We start from the raw sequence: 22,410 nt of genomic DNA on the forward strand, positions 1-22,410 counted from the left end.
ACAAGCCCTGACACCCGATAACAAAGTCAAACGCTTTGAATTTTCGGCGCGGTTGCAACAGCTCATGGAAGAGGATGCGTTCAGTGCGAAACTTGTTTTCAGTGATGAAGCAATATTTTTTCTTATTGGTGAAGTGAACAGACACAATGTGCGAATCTGGGCGGTAGAGAATCCTCACGCATTCGTGCGGCAAATTCGCAATTCACCAAAAGTTAACGTGTTTTGTGCAATCTACGGTTTAAAGTTTACGGCCCCTTTTTCTTCTGCAAAAAAAAAAAAAACGTTACAGGACACGTGTATCTGGACATGCTGGAAAATTGGCTCATGCCACAACTGGAGACCAACAGCGCCGACTTCATCTTTCAACAGGATGGTGCTCCACCGCACTTCCATCATGATGTTCGGCATTTCTTAAACAGGAGATTGGAAAACCGATGGATCGGTCGTGGTGGAGATCATGATCAGCAATTCATGTCATGGCCTCCACGCTCTCCCGACTTAACCCCATGTGATTTCTTTCTGTGGGGTTATGTGAAAGATTCAGTGTTTAAACCTCCTCTACCAAGAAACGTGCCAGAACTGCGAGCTCACATCAACGATGCTTTCGAACTCATTGATGGGGACATGCTGCGCCGAGTGTGGGAGGAACTTGATTATCGGCTTGATGTCCGCCGAATCACTAAAGGGGCACATGTCGAACATTTGTGAATGCCTAAAAAAACTTTTTGAGTTTTTGTATGTGTCTGCATAGCATTGTGTAAATATCTCAAACAATAAAGTTATTGTAGAGTTGTGAATCGCTTCAATCATTTGTAATAACCCTGTATTTAAAAATATAACATTTCAAAAGTCGATGTCTTATATTATAAACAATGTATTTGCTGCTATTCTTGTTACATAGGCCAACGACCGGAATGTTTTCCCAGTGGTCAGAAGTCTTAAAGTAACTGTCAGTCTACGTCAGGAAACAAACGGAAGTTAACACTGGCAGTTTTTACTATTATGAAACTTTCTGCAAAATATACATATACCTATCTCTGGGTTTATGGACTGGCTCATGTTTGTATCTTAAGGGTAAATACCTTTTTCGATGATGGTGAACAGCTCAACGTTCTCCAGAGGTGCAAAACAGCAGCCATGGAAAAGGACACAACTTTATGGATAAAAAAGAGGAAAGAGATGAGAGTCTCCTGCAGTTTTGTTGCTAGAACCACGTAACAAGCTTTAGCTGAGGACTGACCTCTGTAACTCACCATGGCGCCCACTATAGAAAACCATATGGTTAGCTCCATAAATATATTTCGATGTTGTTGTTGTTGTTGTGGTCTTCAGTCCTGAGACTGGTTTGATGCAGCTCTCCATGCTAATCTATCCTGTGCAAGCTCCTTCATCTCCCAGTACCTACTGCAACCTACATCCTTCTGAATCTGCTTAGTGTATTCATCTCTTGGTCTCCTCTACGATTTTTACCGTCCACGCTGCCCTCCAATGCTAAATTTGTGATCCCTTGATGTCTCAGAACATGTCCTAACAACCGGTCCCTTCTTCTTGTCAAGTTGTGCCACAAACTTCTCTTCTCCCCAATCTTATTCAATACCTCCTCATTAGTTACGTGATCTACCCACCTAATCTTCAACATTCTTCTGTAGCACCACATTTCGAAAGCTTCTATTCGCTTCTTGTCCAAACTATTTATTGTCCATGTTTCACTTCCATACATGGCTACACTCCATACAAATACTTTCAGAAACGACTTCCTGACATTTAAATCTATACTCGATGTTAACAAATTTTTCTTCTTCAGGAACGCTTTCCGTGCCATTGCCAGTCTACATTTTATATCCTCTCTACTTCGACCATCATCAGTTATTTTGCTCCCCAAATAGCAAAACTCCTTTACTACTATAAGCGTCTCATTTCCTAATCTAGTTCCCTCAGCATCACCCGACGTAATTAGACTACATTCCATTATCCTCGTTTTGCTTTTGTTGATGTTCGTCTTATATCCTCCTTTCAAGACACTGTCCATTCCATTCAACTGGTCTTCCAAGTCCTTTGCTGTCTCTGACAGAATTACAATCTCATCGGCGAACCTCAAAGTTTTTGTTTCTTCTCCCTGGATTTTAATACCTACTCCAAATTTTTCTTTTGTTTCCTTGCTTGCTCAATATACAGATTGAATAACATCGGGGAGAGGCTACAACCCTGTCTCACTCCTTTCCCAACCACTGCTTCCCTTTCATGCCCCTCGACTCTTATAACTGCCATCTGGTTTCTGTGCAAATTGTAAATAGCCTTTCGCTCCCTGTATTTTACCCCTGCCACCTTTAGAATTTGAAAGAGAGTATTCCAGTCAACATTGTCAAAACCTTTCTCTAAGTTTACAAATGCTAGAAACGTAGGTTTGCCTTTCCTTAATCTTTCTTCTCAGATAAGTCATAGGGTCAGTATTGCCTCACGTGTTCCAACATTTCTACGGAATCCTAACTGATCTTCCCCGAGGTCGGATTCTACCAGTTTTTCCATTCGTCTGTAAATAATTCGTGTTAGTATTTTGCAGCTGTGACTTATTAAACTGATAGTTTGGTAATTTTCACATCTGTGAACACCTGCTTTCTTTGGGATTGGAATTATTATATTCTTCTTGAAGTCTGAGGGTATTTCGCATGTCTCGTACATCTTGCTCACCAGATGGTAGAGTTTTGTCAGGACTGGCTCTCACAAGGCCGTCAGTAGTTCTAATGGAATGTTGTCTACTCCCAGGGCCTTGTTTCGACTCAGATCTTTCAGGGGTCTGTCAAACTCTTCACGCAGTATCGTATCTGCCTTTTCATTTTCATCTACATCCTCTTCCATTTCCATAATATATTGTCCTCAAGTACATCGCCCTTGTATAGACCCTCTATATGCTCCTTCCACCTTTCTGCTTTCCCTTCTTGGCTTAGAACTGGGTTTCCATCTGAGCTCTTGATATTCATACAAGTGGTTGTCTTTTCTCCAAAGGTCTCTTTAATTTTCCTGTAGGCTGTATCTGTCTTACCCCTAGTGAGATAAGCCTCCACATCCTTACATTTGTCCTCTAGCCATGCCTGCTTAGCCATTTTGCGCTTCCTGTCGATATCAGGTTTCAGACGTTTGTATTCCTTTTTGCCTACTTCATTTACTGCGTTTTTATATTTTCTCCTTTCATCAATTAAATTCAATATTTCTTCTGTTACCCAAGGATTTCTACTAGCCCTCGTCTTTTTACCTACTTGATCCTCTGCTGCCTTAAGTACTTCATCCCTCAGAGCTACCCATTCGTCTTCTACTGTATTTCTTTCCACCATTCCTGTCAATTGTTCCCATATGCACTCCCTCAAACTCTGTGCGACCTCTGGTTTAGTCAGTTTATGCAGGTCCCATCTCCTTAAATTCCCACCTTTTTGCAATTTCTTCAGTTTTAATCTACAGTTCATTACCAATAATTTGTGGTCAGAGTCCACATCTGCCCCTGGAAATGTCCTACAATTTAAAACCTGGTTCCTAAATCTCTGTCTTACCATTATATAATCTATCTGATACCTTTTAGTATCTCCAGGATTCTTCCATGTATGCAACCTCCTTTTATGATTCTTGAACCAAGTGTTAGCTATGATTAAGTTATGCTCTGTGCAAAATTCTAACAGACGGCTTCCTCTTTCATTTCTTAGCCCCAATCCATATTCACCTACTATGTTTCCTTCTCTCCCTTTTCCTACTGTTGAATTCCAGTCACCCATGACTATTAAATTTTCGTCTCCCTTCACTATCTGAATAATTTCTTTTATCTCATCATACATTTCATCAATTTCTTTGTCATCTGCAGAGCTAGTTGGCATATAAACTTGTACTACTGTAGTAGGCATGGGCTTCGTGTCTATCTTGGTCACTATAATACGTTCACTATGCTGTTTGTAGTAGCTTACCCGCACTCCTATTTTTTTATTCATTATTAAACCTACTCATGCATTACCCCTATTTGATTTTGTATTTATAACCCCGTATTCACCTGGCCAGAAGTCTTGTTCCTTCTTCCACCGGACTTCACTAATTCCCACTGTATCTAACTTTAACCTATCCATTTCCCTTTTTAAATTTTCTAACCTACCTGCCCGATTAAGGGATCTGATATTCCGCGCTCCGATCCGTAGAACGCCAGTTTTCTTTCTCCTGATAACGACGTCCTCTTGAGTAGTCCCCGCCCGGAGATCCGTATGGGGGACTAGTTTACCTCCGGAATATTTTACCCAAGAGGACGCCATCATCATTTAACCATACAGTAAAGCTGCATGCCCTCGGGAAAAATTTACGGCTGTAGTTTCCCCCTGCTTTCAGCCGTTCGCAGTACCACAACAGTAAAGCCGTTTTGGTTAATGTTACAAGGCCAGATCAGTCAATCATCCAGACTGTTGCCCCTGCAACTACTGAAAAGGCTGCTGTCCCTCTTCAGGAACCACACGTTTGTCTGGCCTCTCAACAGATACCACTCCGTTGTGGTTGCACCTACGGTACGTCTATTTGTATCGTTGAGGCACGCATGCCTCCCCACCAACGGCAAGGTCCATGGTTCATGGCGGGAGGTATATTTCGATACAATGTGAAAAAATGTGGAAATCGTGGAAATTTTGTAATATACTGTAACAATGTGTGTATAACGTGTTATGTTGTGGCGACAGTGACTCAGCTTAATGCCTCAAAGCGAGTTAACAATGCTACCGATATCGCTGATGAACCGATCACTTCATCGCATGATTACACACCTGTGGAACAAAATTTAAACTCAGAAATTTGCTCCTGTAGCAAGAGAGCCAGTAAAGGTGTTATTTACTTTGAATGTAAGACTGTTATTCCCTATAGTTGTGTTGGTTCAGACCCAAAGCAAAAGATTTGGCTTTGCACGAAATATGGGGACAAGAAGTTAAATTTGATTCTTAGCTGAAAGGACTGTACAGGCGCAATTATTCCAGTGTTGATACAGGAGATATCAATCTTAAAACAAGAACTACAAAAGCATGAAACTGAGAGTGGGTTAAACACACGCAAGTGCACTAGTGAAACCATCCCTCAAGAAAACGGTAAAGTTATTGCAGCAACACGCGAAACCAGTTCCGTGAAGTTTTGTAAAAATTGTCGAAAACTAGCAAAGACATGTATGACGTGTACAGACTGCAGCCAAATGTTCAACTGTAGGTGTGGAAGGTGGAGCCTTCAATAAAAGACAATATAGACATTGTTCGGCAGTGGAAGTGTGAATATCCGGAAGTCATGTAAATAATTGGCCTGTTCATCGTCGAGTGGCGAAGACAAACTTTACCGGTAGCTAATAAGTGCTCCACAGAGATTCCTTCGAAAAAAAAAGTTACGATGTTCTGATTGAAATATTAGCACAACTTCCAGATGAAGTGACAGAAAAACAAGCCTCGGCAGATTATCTTCATAAAAACGGTGACCGGTTGCCCGCTAATACAGAATCTTAGAAAAAGTACTCTGCTTCATCCGTTTCTCTAGTCATCGACGCACAATTTCAGTGTCTCCAAAAACCAATACTAGAGAGAAAACTAACAATTCTCGCATCAACCACGGTCGTGGCCTGTCGTCTCGCCCAAGTGAAGAATCTACTGTTAATGCAACAGCATTTGTTAAACCAGGCGCTTCGCTTACTCAAGTTTGTAAACTCACAAACTTGTCAGAAGTCAGTAAGTTCACTTTTAAGGACTTTATTGTGTTGCCTGGCGGCTAAATCTATGTCTGTGAAATTTCAAAATGTCGTCCATCTGTTGCTTCAAAGTATTTTGGAAATTTCCACAACAGAACATATTTTCCTGCTATGTTCTTGAACTCTTCTTCGGTGGGTGGCGGCGTTGTCTAAGGTCCAAACCCTAACACAACAGCTGAGCATGAGTCATAAAGTGTCATGCTAACAGTATGTTTTGGAAGTCTAAATTCAAATGCTAGATATTTAAAAGTGGCCCCTGTTGCCAAAAACCTGAAAGAAAAGAGAACAAAACGTTTTGGCATCAAATAATTTCAATACGCTACTGGCCATTAAAATTGCTACACCAAGAAGAAAAGCAGATGATAAACGGGTACTGGCTCTGAGCACTATGGGACTTAACTTCTAAGGTCATCAGTCCCCTAGAACTTAGAACTACTTAAACCTAACGAACCTAAGGACATCACACACATCCATGCCCGAGGCAGGATTCGAATCTGCGACCGTAGCGGTCTCGCGGTTCCAGACTGTAGCGCCTAGAACCGCTCGTCCACCCCGGCCAGCAAACGGGTACTCATTGGACAAATATACACTCCTGGAAATTGAAATAAGAACACCGTGAATTCATTGTCCCAGGAAGGGGAAACTTTATTGACACATTCCTGGGGTCAGATACATCACATGATCACACTGACAGAACCACAGGCACATAGACGCAGGCAACAGAGCATGCACAATGTCGGCACTAGTACAGTGTATATCGCCCTTTCGCAGCAATGCAGGCTGCTATTCTCCCATGGAGACGATCGTAGAGATGATGGATGTAGTCCTGTGGAACGGCTTGCCATGCCATTTCCACCTGGCGCCTCAGTTGGACCAGCGTTCGTGCTGGACGTGCAGACCGCGTGAGACGACGCTTCATCCAGTCCCAAACATGCTCAATGGGGGACAAATCCGGAGATCTTGCTGGCCAGGGTAGTTGACTTACACCTTCTAGAGCACGTTGGGTGGCACGGGACACATGCGGACGTGCATTGTCCTGTTGGAACAGCTAGTTCCCTTGCCGGTCTAGGAATGGTAGAACGATGGGTTCGATGACGGTTTGGATGTACCGTGCACTATTCAGTGTCCCCTCGACGATCACCAGTGGTGTACGGCCAGTGTAGGAGATCGCTCCCCACACCATGATGCCGGGTGTTGGCCCTGTGTGCCTCGGTCGTATGCAGTCCTGATTGTGGCGCTCACCTGCACGGCGCCAAACACGCATACGACCATCATTGGCACCAAGGCAGAAGCGACTCTCATCGCTGAAGACGACACGTCTCCATTCGTCCCTCCATTCACGCCTGTCGCGACACCACTGGAGGCGGGCTGCACGATGTTGGGGCGTGAGCGGAAGACGGCCTAACGGTGTGCGGGACCGTAGCCCAGCTTCATGGAGACGGTTGCGAATGGTCCTCGCCGATACCCCAGGAGCAACAGTGTCCCTAATTTGCTGGGAAGTGGCGGTGCGGTCCCCTACGGCACTGCGTAGGATCCTACGGTCTTGGCGTGCATCCGTGCGTCGCTGCGGTCCGGTCCCAGGTCGACGGGCACGTGCACCTTCCGCCGACCACTGGCGACAACATCGATGTACTGTGGAGACCTCACGCCCCACGTGTTGAGCAATTCGGCGGTACGTCCACCCGGCCTCCCGCATGCCCACTATACGCCCTCGCTCAAAGTCCGTCAACTGCACATACGGTTCACGTCCACGCTGTCGCGGCATGCTACCAGTGTTAAAGACTGCGATGGAGCTCCGTATGCCACGGCAAACTGGCTGACACTGACGGCGGCGGTGCACAAATGCTGCGCAGCTAGCGCCATTCGACGGCCAACACCGCGGTTCCTGGTGTGTCCGCTGTGCCGTGCGTGTGATCATTGCTTGTACAGCCCTCTCGCAGTGTCCGGAGCAAGTATGGTGGGTCTGACACACCGGTGTCAATGTGTTCTTCTATCCATTTCCAGGAGTGTATTATACTAGAACTGACATGTGATTACATTTTCACGCAATTTGGATGCATAGAACCTGAGAAATCACTACCCAGAACAACCACCTCTGGCCATAATAACTGCCTTGATACGCCGGGGCATTGAGTCAAACAAAGCTTGGATGGCGTGTACAGGTACAGCTGCCCATGCAACTTCAACACGATACCACAGTTCCTCAAGAGTAGTGACTGGCCTATTGAGACGAGCCAGTTGCTCGGCCACCATTGAGCAGACGTTTTCAATCTGGAGAATGAGCTGGGCAGGGCAGCAAGCGAACATTTTCTGTATCCAGAAAGGCCCGTACAGGACCTGCAACATGCGGTCGTACATTATCCTGCCGAAATGTAGGGTTTCGCAGGGATTGAATGAAGGGTAGAGCCACGGGTTGTAACACATCTGAAATGTAACGTCCACTGTTCAAAGTGCCGTCAATGCGAACAAGAGGTGACCGAGACGTGTAACCAATGGCACCCAATACCATCACGCCGGGTGATACACTAGTATAGCGATGACGAATACACGCTTCCAATGTGCGTTCACCGCGATGTCGCCAAACACGGATGTGACCATCATGATGCTGTAAACAGAAGCTGGATTCATCCGAAAAAGTGACGTTTTGCCATTCGTGCACCCCGGTTCGTCGTTGAGTACACCATCGCAGGCGCTCCTGTCTGTGATGCAGCGTCAAGGGTAACCGCAGCCATGGTCTCCGAGCTGATAGTCCATGCTGCTGCAAACGTCGTCGAACTGTTCGTGCAGATGGTTGTTGTCTCGCAAACGTCCCCATCTGTTGACTCAGCGATCGAGACGTGGCTACACGATCCGTTACAGCCATGCGGATAAGATGCCTGTCATCTCGACTGCTAGTGATTCGAGGCCGTTGGGATCCAGCACGGCATTCCGTATTACCCTCCTGAACCCACCGATTCCATATTCTGCTAACAGTCATTGGATCTCGACCAACGCGAGCAGCAATGTCGCGATACGATAAACCGTTATCGCGATAGGCTACAATCCGACCTTTATCAAAGTCGGAAACGTGATGTTACGCATTTCTCCTCCTTACACGAGGCATCACAACAACGTTTCACCAGGCAACGCTGGTCAACTGCTATTTGTGTACGAGAAATCGGTTGGAAACTTTCCCCGTGTCAGCACGTTGCAGGTGTTGCCACCGGCGCCAACCTTGTGTGAATGCTCTGAAAAGCTAATCATTTGCATATCACAGCATCTTCTTCCTGTCGGTTAAATTTCGCGTCTGTTGCGTGTCATGTTCGTGGTGTAGCAATTTTAATGGCCAGTAGTGTAACATAGTTAAAATTTATTAATAGTCGGCAAATAACGAAAAAATGGATAATTTTTGTTAAAATGAAAATACCTTATTAAACAGGTTTTGCATTTACTAGCTATGCAAGAGCCAGACCTGTTAATCTATATATTTTCATTATAAACAATTTAAGAAGTGCAGAAATATATTATTACACTTACGAATTACAATCTTCAATAATAATATTTTGTTTTAGCGAGATAAATTGTGTTTGTTCTATGGGACGCAAGTAGAGAGTAACAGAAAAGCCTGCAATATACGTTTAGGGTGAATGTCCAGACTTCGCAGTCTAACTCCGAACCTGCTTCTAGTCTTCCACACAAGAAAAGTAAATTTGCAACCCTCATGGAGTTCAGCCCGGACGTGGTTTTTCCGAGCCCAGTGCTAGGAAACCTTAACGTCTCCTTCAGACGACGACGAAGAAGAAGACGCCACTAGTAGAGTTGACAAAATAACAGAGACCAAGGCTACTGAACCCAATAAGCAACAGGGCTGAAATACAATTTGAAAACACGAGAGTTTTGGCTCAAACACCATCGTATTGAGATTCTGTTATTACAGAAGCGGCCGAAATTAGAATAAAATGCAGCAGTTGTAACACAGACGAGGGGGTACACATTTAGTAGTGTATCGGGTTGGGCCCTGGGTATTAGTGAAAGCAAAGATTTAGGCTTAACGCCTGTAGGGACGCGGGAGCGGCTGTTTCAAACGTGGCGCCGGCCTCTCGGACCATCCGACCTCATCCGGTTTCGCGGTCGCGCCAAATGGAACTGTTACGAGCTGCCCAACCTGTCTTCCGCGCATGCGTCACTGTAGCCCTATCTGGAACGTTCCAGACGCAGCAGTTTCATCTGCGTAAGCAGAACACCGTGTAAGACCCGACAGTCAGTCACGCTGCTCCTGATGTAGACAGCGGGGGCGGCTATCGAAAGCTCGAGCGTTTTATTCGAAGCGACGCGGCTTGTGAACCGAGACAGTTTTGTTGAAGAACCACTAATAGCTTCAATATACATACACGAAGCATCAGAGACGACCAGCTGCGCTATAGGATTATTCGATGGTGATGTTAGCGTAAGGAGGCTCATGCGTGAAGCGTTCAACGAATTTGAAGGTAAAATGCTATCAATCGACTTCCAAAGGATTGGAAAAGGCCACAGGTCATCCCCGTTTTCAAGAAGGGACGTCGAACAGACGTGCAGAGCTATAGACTTATATCTCTAACGTCGATCAGTTGTAGAGTTTTGGAGCACGTATTGTGTTCGAGTATAATAACTTTTCTGGAGACTAGAAATCTACTCTGTAGGAATCAGCATGGGTTCCGAAAAAGACGATCGTGTGAAACCCAGCTCGCGCTATTCGTCCACGAGACTCAGAGAGCCATAGACACGGGTTCACAGGTAGATGCCGTGTTTCTTGACTTCCGCAAGGCGTTTGATACAGTTCCCCACAGTCGTTTAATGAATAAAGTAAGAGCCTATGGACTATCAGACCAATTGTGTGATTGGATTGAAGAGTTCTAGATAACAGAACGCAGCACGTCATTCTCAATGGAGAGAAGTCTTCCGAAGTAAGAGTGATTTCAGGTGTGCCGCAGGAGAGTGTCGTAGCACCGTTGCTATTCACAATATACATAAATGACCTTGTGGATAACATCGGAAGTTCACTGAGGCTTTTTGCGGATGAAGCTGTAGTATATCGAGAGGTTGTAACAATGGAAAATTGTACTGAAATGCAGGAGGATCTGCAACGAATTGACGCATGGTGCAGGGAATGGCAATTGAATATCAATGTAGACAAGTGTAATGTGCTGCGAATAAATAGAAAGAAAGATCCTTTATCATTTAGCTACAATATAGCAGGTCAGCAACTGGAAGCAGTTAATTCCATAAATTATCTGGAAGTAGGCATTAGGAGTGATTTAAAATGGAATGACCATATAAAGTTGATCGTCGGTAAAGCAGATGCCAGAATGAGATTCATTGGAAGAATCCTATGGAAATGCAGTCCGAAAACAAAGGAAGTAGGTTACAGTACACTTGTTCGCCCACTGCTTGAATACTGCTCACCAGTGGCCGATCCGTACCAGATAGGGTTGATAGAAGAGATCGAGAAGATCCAACGGAGAGCAGCGCGCTTCGTTACAGGATCATTTAGTAATCGCGAAAGCGTTGCGGAGATGACAGATAAACTTCAGTGGAAGACTCTGCAAGAGAGACGCTCAGTAGCTCGGTACGGGCTTTTGTTGAAGTTTCGAGAACATACCTTCACCGAGGAGTCAAGCAGTATATTGCTCCCTCCTACTTACATCTCGCGAAGAGACCATGAGGATAAAATCAGAGAGATAAGAGCCCACACAGAGGAATACCGACAATCTTTCTTTCCACGAACAATACGAGACTGGAATAGAAGGGAGAACCGATAGAGGTACTCAAAGTACCCTCCGCCACACACCATCAGGTGACTTGCGGAGTATGGATGTATATGTAGACAGAAAATTAAAAAAAATTATCTGAACTCCAAATCAGTAAACGGATCGAGGTGAGCTGTTCAGACACTCCGTGACCATAAGGGCACTGAAACGGAGGATGACAGAGAAAAGGTCGAAATATTAATCTTTTTTTTTCCCCATAACTGTTACACAGAGGAAGGTCGTATTGCAGTTTCTCTTCTAAATCGTAGCACAAACGACGAAATGACAGGTATCGAAGTAGGTGACCAAGGGACAGAAAAGCAACCCACCTCGCTCTGTTCGTCGACGAGACCCAGAAAGCAGTAGATACAGGCGTTCAGGTAGATAGCATATTCCCTGACATCCAGTAGGCGTTCAGCACATTTCTGCACAGCCACCTAAAGAACACTATACCAACGTATGGAATATCAGACTGACTGTGTGACTGGATTGAAGTGTATCTAGCAAACAGAACACAGTATGCCGTTCTGAACGGAGAGAAGTCTTCAGACGTTAAAGCAATTTCAGGTGTACCTCGAGGAAGTGTTATAGGACCATTACTTTTCACAATATATATAAATGACATAGTAGGCAACGTCGGAAGTTCCATGAGGCTTTTCGCGGAAGATGCTGTTGTATACAGAGTCGCAAAGCTAGAAAATTGTAGAGAAATGCAGAAAGACCTGCAGAGGATAGAAGTTTGGTGCATGGAGTGGCAATTGATCCCCCAACATAAACGAATACAAAGTATTATGAAAACGTAGAAAGACTTATTATTGTATGATTACATGATTTCCGAACAATCACCGGAAACAGTTACTTGCGTAAAATATCTAGGAGTATTTGTATGGAGCGATTTGAAGTGACCGACCACATAAAATTAATCTCCGGTAAAACAGATGCCAGACTGAGATTCACTGGAAGACTCATCAGGGAAGGTACCCATCAACAAAGGAGGTAGCTTACAAAACACTCGTTCGACCAATATTTGAATTTTGCCCGTCGATATGGGACCCGTATCAGAGAGGATTGATAAAGGAAATACAAAAGATCCAAATAAGAGCAGCGCATTTCATTCCAGGTTCATTTACTAAGCGCAGAAAGTCGCGAGGTGATCAGCCAACTCCAGTGGCAAACGCTGCAATAGAGGTGTTCTACATCACGATGTGGTTTGCTGTTAGAGTGTACGTTCCCAGAACAGTCAAATTATAAGTTACTTCATTCTATGCACATCTCGCCAAAAGATGATGAAGATAAAATTGGAGAGGTTCGAGCCCACACGGAGGTTTACTAGCAGTTGTTCTTCCTGTGACCCATTCGCGACTGAATCAATAAAAGGAGGAAAGTGACACTGGATCACAAAGTACCCTCCGCCGCTCACCACAAGCCTGCGGCGGAGTATAGATGTAGATGCACATGTAAATGTACAGAAAAGTATCGTCCTTGAAGGACTGAAAGGGAATGCAGAACGATTCACAAATTATTAGGGGCGAAGGTTTTATTATGGACTACCGCTTCATTTTTAAACCATAAATTCCAAAAGTGTAACTGAAATTTGCTGGAAACTTCAGAAAATAATCTTTATGGTGTTATAAAAAGCAAAACACAATTTTGTTTTGTTTAAATCAATATGCAAACTTCAATATGAAAACATTTTTACAAAATTGACAAATTGTGAAAAAATGAAAACGTGGTGGTAATATAGGCTACCTTATAAAAACAAAAAAGTTAATATTATTTCGTGTAAATTTTTGTAGAGTAATTAGAAAATAACAAACCTTTTATACTAGGACATATTTATCATAAATTGTTCATTTAGGGTCGGCAAAAAACACAAATATAATGTTCTGTTCCGGAGCCAGCACACTGGGTACATAATTCTCCTTTATTTGCTTTGAAATATAACACCTCACAAAAAAGGCAGATAACATCTTTATCTCTTGGCTTTTCAACACCAATACATAGCTCTAGAACTGACTCCTCAGAATCTGTCTTTCCCTCCTCTTGAGCTCTCGGATGATGGTTGTACGTCGATGATCATTTTTTGTTTCGCTGATGGCGTTTTGCTTTTTATTCCTTGTTTCATTCTTCTGTCGACATCCAGCCCACATTTCATGTTCCTCGTATTCTCTGTTATAGCATCAATTTCGATCTTCGTATATCCACTTCTTTTTCCTATTTTATTTTCATTTTCCTTTTTTTATCGGCTTCCTTTTCTTAGTGCTATTTTTAGCTTCTTCCAAATATATTTTGTAGTGTAATGTCGTAATTACAACTGCCTTTCCTGGATTAGGTCCTTCGTTTGTTGATTTTCCTTGTTTTTTGGCACAAGCAAGATGTCCTTGGCTGATATCTTAATGTTTCCTATTTGAAAGTGGAACTCACTTCTAGGGTCAGCTTCTGCTAGTTCTTTGGCACTTGGTGTGTGGTGGCTCTGGTCGCTGGTGTGAGCCTTGTGTGGACCAGTAGGAGGCTAGTGTGTTTCCGGGGCGAGCCTTCTGTGTTATCAGGCTGGTTTCCTTGAGGCAGCAAGATTGGTTTTATTTTAGAACGATTCCTTCCTTTGTATGTCCAGAGGGTGTTAACATCCAACTCTTCCACGTTTGAGGGTCCAAAGTCGACATCTGTGAAAAACCTTCGATTGCAAGGGAAAATTCCACATACTTCAAACCCATGCACAGCTATTTGACCACTCTGTCACCTTAGGTATGCTTTTCCAAACAGTTCAGCTATCTTACAATGACCAAGTGGTTTATCATTATGGAACATCCATTGCCTAACATTCTCACTATAGTAAAACTTGAGAGGGGACATGAATGGTTGCATTTTGTGTGACGTTTGGGGCGGTAGACTTACAATTGTGACATGGTTGCTTCTTGCCAGATCTACGGCATTAATATTCTTGGTATGTGTGTTATGCCCATCCAACATATGAAGAACTGGGCTTTCTCCCGTAGGCTTGACGTAGTTGATAAAGTGATCCAACGATTCTGTAAACATACACCCTTGTATCCAACCAGATGGGTGGCATCGTCCTATGGAGCCCGGCAGAGCACCTTTCATCAAAAGGTCAGACATATTTTTCTTGGGAAAAATTAGCATTGGCAGAACAAAGTCCCACAAGCGCTCATGCAACAGACAATTGTAACCTGGGATCCCCTTTCGGCAGCCGTCAATGTGCCAACCTGCCACTTACCTTTGAGACCAACAACTTTAGACACTTTATTCTAAACGACGGATAAACCCGTTGTTTCAGCCACATTGAAAATGCAGTCAGGAGCATACTTCTTTATTTGGCATTCAGCTGCAAGAATATAAAAAAATTTGTCTACTACATGAAACTTCCTGGCAGATTAAGACTGTGTGCCGGACCGAGACTCGAACTCGGGACCTTTGCCTTTCGCGAGCAAGTGCTCTACCAACTGAGCTACCCAAGCACGACTCACGCCGCGTCCTCACAGCTTTAATTCCTACCTTCCAATCTTCACAGAAGCTCTCCTGCGAACCTTGCAGAACTAGCACTCCTGGAAGAAAGGATACGAATTTTTAAGGGTTCAAACAGTTTGATGACTGTTTCTGGAAATAGTGATAACCAGCGGGTTTTCGAGTGACGTATTACATTCATATACCGGTATTCATCCCCTACCAAAACTGTTTCTACCGCTGGAAATAGTGATAACCAGCGGGTTTTCGAGTGACGTATTACACTCATATACCGGTATTAATCCCCTACACAATCACAAAAGTCCCTAAGCCTCTCTGTTCTAATAGCGCATATAACACTATTCCCTAATAACCGAGCCGGCCGAAGTGGCCGTGCGGTTAAAGGCGCTGCAGTCTGGAACCGCAAGACCTCTACGGTCGCAGGTTCGAATCCTGCCTCGGGCATGGATGTTTGTGATGTCCTTAGGTTAGTTAGGTTTAACTAGTTCTAAGTTCTAGGGGACTAATGACCTCAGCAGTTGAGTCCCATAGTGCTCAGAGCCATTTGAACCATTTGAACCTAATAACCGAACCTTTAGTCCTGTCACGGGGAAAAGTCACATATAACACTAACGTGCAGTAAAACACGATAATGTTACCTTCTAAGAGGATTTCTAAGTTTGACTGCGTGAGTGTCTAATGGATAAGAGTATCGGGCAATAATTTCGAATTTGGTGAAATAACAGAAAAACAAAATGGACTTTAACCCTGGGAGTTAACGAAAGTGGTAAAATCATAAATGAATTAAAAAATGGACGGTCGCCAGCCCAATTAGGCACATTAATTTGGAAATATCTATTGGAGAAAATTGAATATTAGTTAATGAAGTTAATTTTGTCGAGATTTCCCTTTGAATAGCAAATGGGGTACAAACTGACACCGTGCACTCTGTGCTGTGTGTAGCAGCAGTTACCAATAACACACCCACCAGTAAATTATGGGGAGCAACTTTGCACCAAGCTCATACTAATGACAGCCACATTCAAGCGCATTACTTAATCAAATACTAAAATGTCACTGCATGAAGTGCAGAACTAAATTTGGACATGAGGGGCTTCTATCTTGATTGACATTAAAAACACAAACAGAGATGAATAACAGCATAAAGACACTGTTTAAGCTCCTCTAAAAATAGCGGTTTTCCTAGGTAACAGTAATAGTTCAATTTTTTCTTAATAGGTGGAGGCCATGATGGGGACCCATAAACTAGTATAGTTTCACTAGTCAAAGCTCTTTGATTATTACAATAGTCAAGAGTAATTCTAAAAGGTAATCATTCACTTCACTTGGAGTAGTTCATAAATTACTTTGCAAGACAATAAAATACAACACTGGGCTTAATTAACTTCAAAAAGGGAACCTTTCATGATATTTGCACAGTCTTCCACTGTAATCCTACAAAACTATCATAATAAACTAAGGATACTTTAGCAAAAGCCTATTCAACTTCACTTTTGTAATTTTAACTTTTACTACTCTTTTTACTTTAGACAAAAAAATCACTTTCAAACACATGAATGCAAGAATTGTTCATTTAAATCAGAATAGTCGGTTTTAGTAGCACTTAGGTGAGGACCCTGTGTAGGTTCGTGATCAGGATTGAAAATATGGTTCTGGACACGAATTTATGTTTTATGTGATTATTATTGAAACAACACACAAATTAACTGGCCCATCCCCATACACATTACTTAACCGAAACTATGAAGTTTGCGGAGCAGTGGCGAGGATTGGTGGCAGGCGCAATGGCGGCTAACTGTACTGATGGCTCTTGATGAGCAAGTGCTCTATAAATTCTCTTAAACATATTAGAGCCATTCTATTATGCTATGAATACCAAATAATAGCCAGATCCACATCCGAGGCAAATCCTTTCTTATGTAGCTTCAAATTGCCTCTCTCAGCACCGTCGATGCGTACCGTGCTAGGGCCACATACTGCGTGTCGTTCCCACAAAGGAGCCGTTGAGTTCGATCGCCAAACCCACCTTTTACATAGCGCCATGCCACTTCTGCTGCAGAGGGACTTCCCTACAGCGTTTACATGTTACAAATACAAGTGCTCGAAGCATGAACCTGTTTTTAACGAACATATTTTTTTATACTCATATTCATATTATAATAATTTAGAATTTCAACATATTATTTTGCTTTTTCATATGCGAATCACAAAACTTTAATTTTCTTGCCATAAATCAAGATGTTTAAACAACACAGAATACACACTTCATAAATAGCAAATAACTTATATAAAATAAACCTACTCCTAGTCGATATAAGTTGTGCAGGACAGCCTATTCCTTCAACGTTCTCACGCTCCGTTGTTAGCTGCAACAGACAAAAAATTTTCTTTGTTGGTGCTGCACATTTTACCGATTTTGATCGAGATAAACTTACGCTGCGGTTTTCTTCTTCGGCACACCAGTGTAGAAGTGTGCTCAGAATCAGCTAAGTGAAAAATCGAGGAAATACGCACGTTGGTTTGTATACAAAAGCCGACATAGGAATTTTCTCCTGTGTGGGACCGGTTGCACAAAATCGTGTGTCGATTTAGAGCTCTAGATTCGCGTGTTTTACAGTTCGCATCGCTTCTTCTGCATAATCTTTCACTGAATGTGTCAAAAAATGTTTGTATTTAGAAATATTGTGAAATTTTGAACATTCGTGAGAGCTACGATAAACTAGTACTGTTTCGTCAATTGGAGGCTTAAACTAAATTGTACTGCCGGCCGGAGTGGCCGAGCGGTTCTAGGCTCTACAGCCTGGAATCCTGCCTCGAGCATAGATGTGTGTGGTGTGCTTAGGTTAGTTAGGTTTAAGTAGTTCTAAGTTCTAGGGAACTGATAACCTCAGAAGTTAAGTCCCATAGTGCTCAGAGCCATTTGAACCATTTTTGAACTAAATTGTACTCTTTTTAAAATTTTTGAGGACAGTAGGCCTATCCTCGTTCAGAACAAACTTTAATTTCGTTGTATAATTACGTGGGAAATAGGTTAGTTTCAGACTTTTTCGGACGCTTACAAACTTATATTTTCGTAAGTTAGCAGCACGAGTGTTTTGGATACGTAATTTAAGTCGTAGCAAATCAGCGTTTGTGGTTCACTGTTCAGCCGAAGTATATGTCACCCATGAATTTCACTGTGTATCAACGCAAATAAACGTGCGTTTTTGAGAAGTTTCGGAGGCTATCATTCTCTTTGCATAATCTACAAACAATTTGTAACAAATCGGAGTTTGTGATTTAGTTCCTGTAGCAGATTTTCTAACTAACACATTGTATTACATCTAATAAGAGGAGTAGCCCTACATACGAAGGTGAGTCAAATGAAAACCTTAAATATTTTTTTAAAAATATTATTTATTGAGCAGAAGTGTCCGCCTCCGTAGCGTAGCGGTAGCGTTACCGCCTACCACGCAGGAGGCCCGGGTTCGATTCCCGGCAGGGGACTGGGTGTTGTGTGTCCCTCATCGTCATCATTGACTTGGAAGTCGCCGATGTGGCGTCACCTAAAAAGGACTTGCAATACGGCGGCGGCGACCGCTGCGGTCGCAGGTTCGAATCCTGCCTCGGGCATGGATGTGTGTGATGTCCTTAGGTTAGTTAGGTTTAAGTAGTTCTAAGTTCTAGGGGACTGATGACCTTAGAAGTTAAGTCCCATAGTGCTCAGAGCCATTTTTTGAGCCGAAGAAGTTCTTCACAAGCTTCAACACGTCGTTCTCTCATTTCAAGAGTCAGCTGCCGTGGCACTCATCTTGCAGACACTTTGTGAAACTGGAGCACATCATGCACAATCTGGTGTGCTGACCCATGACTAATCTGTAAACATGCTGCAATGTCATTCAGTGTCACTCAGCGGTTTTCATTCACTATGGCTTCAACTGCTGCAATGTTCTGTGGAGTCACAACTCATTGTGCCTGACCTGGACGAGGAGCATCTTCCACTGAAGTCACACCATTTGCGAACTTCCTACTCCATTCGTAGGCTTGCTGCTGTGGCAAACATGCATCACTGTACTGAACCTTCATTCGTCGATGAATTTCAATAGGTTTCACACCTTCACTACACAAAAACCGAATAACAGAACGCTGTTCTTCCCTGGTGCAAGTCGCAAGTTGGGCGGCCATCTTTATACTGATACTGCGACGGTATGTGTGCATCTGCACTATGCTGCCACCTACAGGCCATTCTGCACGCTGTTTGTAGCACGCTCACCAACTTACAGGATAACGGCCCGAAATTTCGACTTGTTATTGCAAATTTAAGGTTTTCATTTGACTCACCCTCGTATTATCTGCACTATCGTAAATTGACACTATTTTCGTGTTTGCTAATAATTATAATTAACATCAAAACGTTTTAGGAACTAGTAATTTTTACCATAGATTTTTGTGTTGCCGCCGGCCGGTGTGGCCGAGCGGTTCTAGGCGCTTCAGTCTGGAACCGCGCGACCGCTACGGTCGCAGGTTCGAATCCTGCCTCGGGCATGGATATGTGTGATGTCCTTAGGTTAGTTAGATTTAAGTAGTTCTAAGTTCTGGGGGACTGATGACCTCAGATGTTAAGTCCCTTAGTGCTCAGAGCCATTTTTTGTGTTACCTTAATAGAAATCTCGTTTTGTGAATGTGCTTCACTTCCTACACGCATCAGCAGCAACTTCTTAGATCAACAGATTAAAAGATAATCAGCAGGTTTCATTTAACGTTAAATTTGTTCAGTGCCTTGTAATAAATTGCACGAGCCAAAATGCAGCCCCCCACTGTGAATGATGTTCTCAGACACGGGATGAGTTGGTTTACGTTCGTAAGTAACTGGAAATCGCCCTGACTACTGTTTAACGACTGGCAGCTGCTACGAATCGGTGTGTTGGAAGAGCTCCAGAGAGTCGATTACCCCTGATACCTGTACTACAGTTACCTCATGTTCTATCCTCTACTGTGGATCCTGTCTTCTCTGCAGGAAGTACAGGAGCTAGTCATTACACATCCACTTGACTGCGATTGGGGTGTCAATGGTAGACCTAGGGTTCCTGTACAGGGTGTGTGGGGACCAGGGAGGAATTAGGATGTTGGACCAATCCCCCTTACCAACAAGTCTGAGGTGCTGTCTTTTACTGAAACTGAGCCAGTGGGACTCACTTCACGTGTGTTGCCCAGTGTCAGGAGGAGGCAAACGCAAAAGGGTGGGTGTCTATTAATGATCAGCAGTTCAAAGTTACGGCGAATGACGGTACCCCTTAGAGAAATGGGTGCAATGGGTGGGAAAGGTCATCAGGTGCACTCAGTGCCTATGCCTGGGGTCTCACAGAATACTGAAGAGGCTATTCCAGCAGTCATTGTGGGAACAGGGTGCAACCAACTGCAGATTGTGGCACACGTTGGAACAAATTATGCCTGTCGTCTGGGCTCTGAGATCATTCTTGGGCCATTCAGCGATGGGCGGAGAAGGTGGAGAAGACCAGCCTTGTGCATAAAGTTTCAAAGAAGCTCACAGTTTGCACCGTTGTCTGCAGAACTGACCGTGGCCATTTGGTTCTCAAGTGGAAGGACTGAACCAGAGACTTCGAAGATTCTTTGACAAGCTAGACTGTGTCTTCGTGGACTTGCGCCGTAGGGTTGAGAACTGTTGGGTCCCCTGAATAGGTCAGATGTGCAGTACACGTCAGGGGCTGTCACTCAGGTAGCTGACTGTGTGTGGGGTGCACACAAGGGTTTTTTATATTAGGCGACTCTCCATGCAATCCAGATAACAATAGTTGTAGGAAACCCGGAAGTATCAGAGTAATATCGAAAAAAATGCCTCCCACGGGTGAAAGTATTAAAATCCTAATGGTAAACTGCCGAAGGATTCGCAACAAAGTGCCAGAGATTGAGGTGCTCATGAAAAGCAATACTACGTACTGAAAGCTGTTTGAAACCTGAAATTGATAGCAGCGAGATTTTTGGAGAAAATTTAAATGTATTGAAGGGGAGGCACATGGGGAATGCAGGTGGTGTACTTGTCACCGTAGACAAGAAACTCAAATCCACCGAGGTCGAAGTTGAAGCTACATGTCAAATTGTTTGGGCAAGACTCAGTATGAGGGGTGGACATAAAATGATAATTGGGTCCTTCTGTCGCCCACCAGACTCATCTCCTGATGAAACCAAAAAGTTTAGAGGAAACCTTGTTTCAGTTGTATGTAAGTTTCCCAATCATACTGTAACCATCAGTGGAGACATTAATCATCCAACAACTAATTGGGAAAATTACAGTTTTGCTCATCATGGGCATGATAAGAAATCATGTGAAGCTTTACTACATAACTCCTCTGAAAACTACCTAGAACCCAACTCATGATGGAAATATATTTTATCTAATGGCGACAAATAGGCCTGACCTCTTTGAGGATGTCCACTTCGAAACTGGTATCAGTCTCCATGATGCGCTTGTGGCAACAATGGTTACCAGAGTAAAAGAACAACTGAAACAAACAGAAAGATATGTATGATCACTAAATTAGATTTAAAAAATCAGTAATATCACATGTCAATGTTGAACTTTCAGCACAGGTCAGGAGCATGTAGATGAACTCTGGCTCAAGTTAAAAGAACAGTTGACCATGCACTGGATAGATATGTACCCAGTAGAACAGTTCATAGTGGGAGGTGACGTCCTTTGTATACTGTCGTTGTAAAGAAACTTCTAAAGAAACAGAGATTACTGCATATTAAGTGTAAAGCAAAGCATAAGGCTATAGATAGAGAGACGTTGAATGAAACGTTTGGCTGTCAAGAGAGCAATGCATGATGCCTTCAATGACTACTGTCAAGTGATCTTTCACAGAACCCAAAGAAATTCTAGTCGTATGTAAAGGCTGTTATTGGCACCATCGTAGTGATGAGACAGGAACTGAAATTGAGGGTAGCAAAGCAAACTCTGAAATGCTTAACTCCGTTTTCAAATGTTCCTTTACAGAGGAAACCTCAGAAGAATTGACCTAATTTAATCCCCGTACCACTGGAAAGATGTACGAAATAAGAATTAGTGTCAATAGTGTTGAGAAAAAGCTGAAATCTCTAAAACTGAAGAAATCTCCAGGGTCCCATGGAATCCCTGTCAGATTCTATACTGAATATGCGCCTGAGTTAGCTCCCCTTCTAACTATAATCTATCGTAGATCCCTCAAACAAAAACCCGTGCCCAGTTCTTGGAAAAAGTCACAGATCATATCCGTCTACAAGACGGATAATAAAAGTGATCCAAAACTACCGTTCGATAGCCTTGACATCGATTTGTTGTCGACTCTTAGAATGTATTCTAAGCTAAAACATAATGCAGTATCTTGAACAGAATGCCCTCCTCAATGCCAAGCAGCATGGATCTCGAAAACATCGATCATGTGAAGC

General features: G+C 43.3%; 1 non-coding gene across 1 annotated transcript; it reads left to right on the forward strand.

Moving 5' to 3' along the window:
* The first annotated feature begins 18,400 nt into the window (after nucleotides 1-18,400).
* Trnag-acc lies at nucleotides 18,401-18,472 on the forward strand. The gene has a single exon. It is a non-coding gene; the product is annotated as a tRNA-Gly (tRNA).
* The last annotated feature ends 3,938 nt before the right edge of the window (nucleotides 18,473-22,410 follow it).

Source organism: Schistocerca americana, chromosome 2 (assembly GCF_021461395.2).
Source record: "Schistocerca americana isolate TAMUIC-IGC-003095 chromosome 2, iqSchAmer2.1, whole genome shotgun sequence".
Taxonomy (NCBI): domain Eukaryota; kingdom Metazoa; phylum Arthropoda; class Insecta; order Orthoptera; family Acrididae; genus Schistocerca; species Schistocerca americana.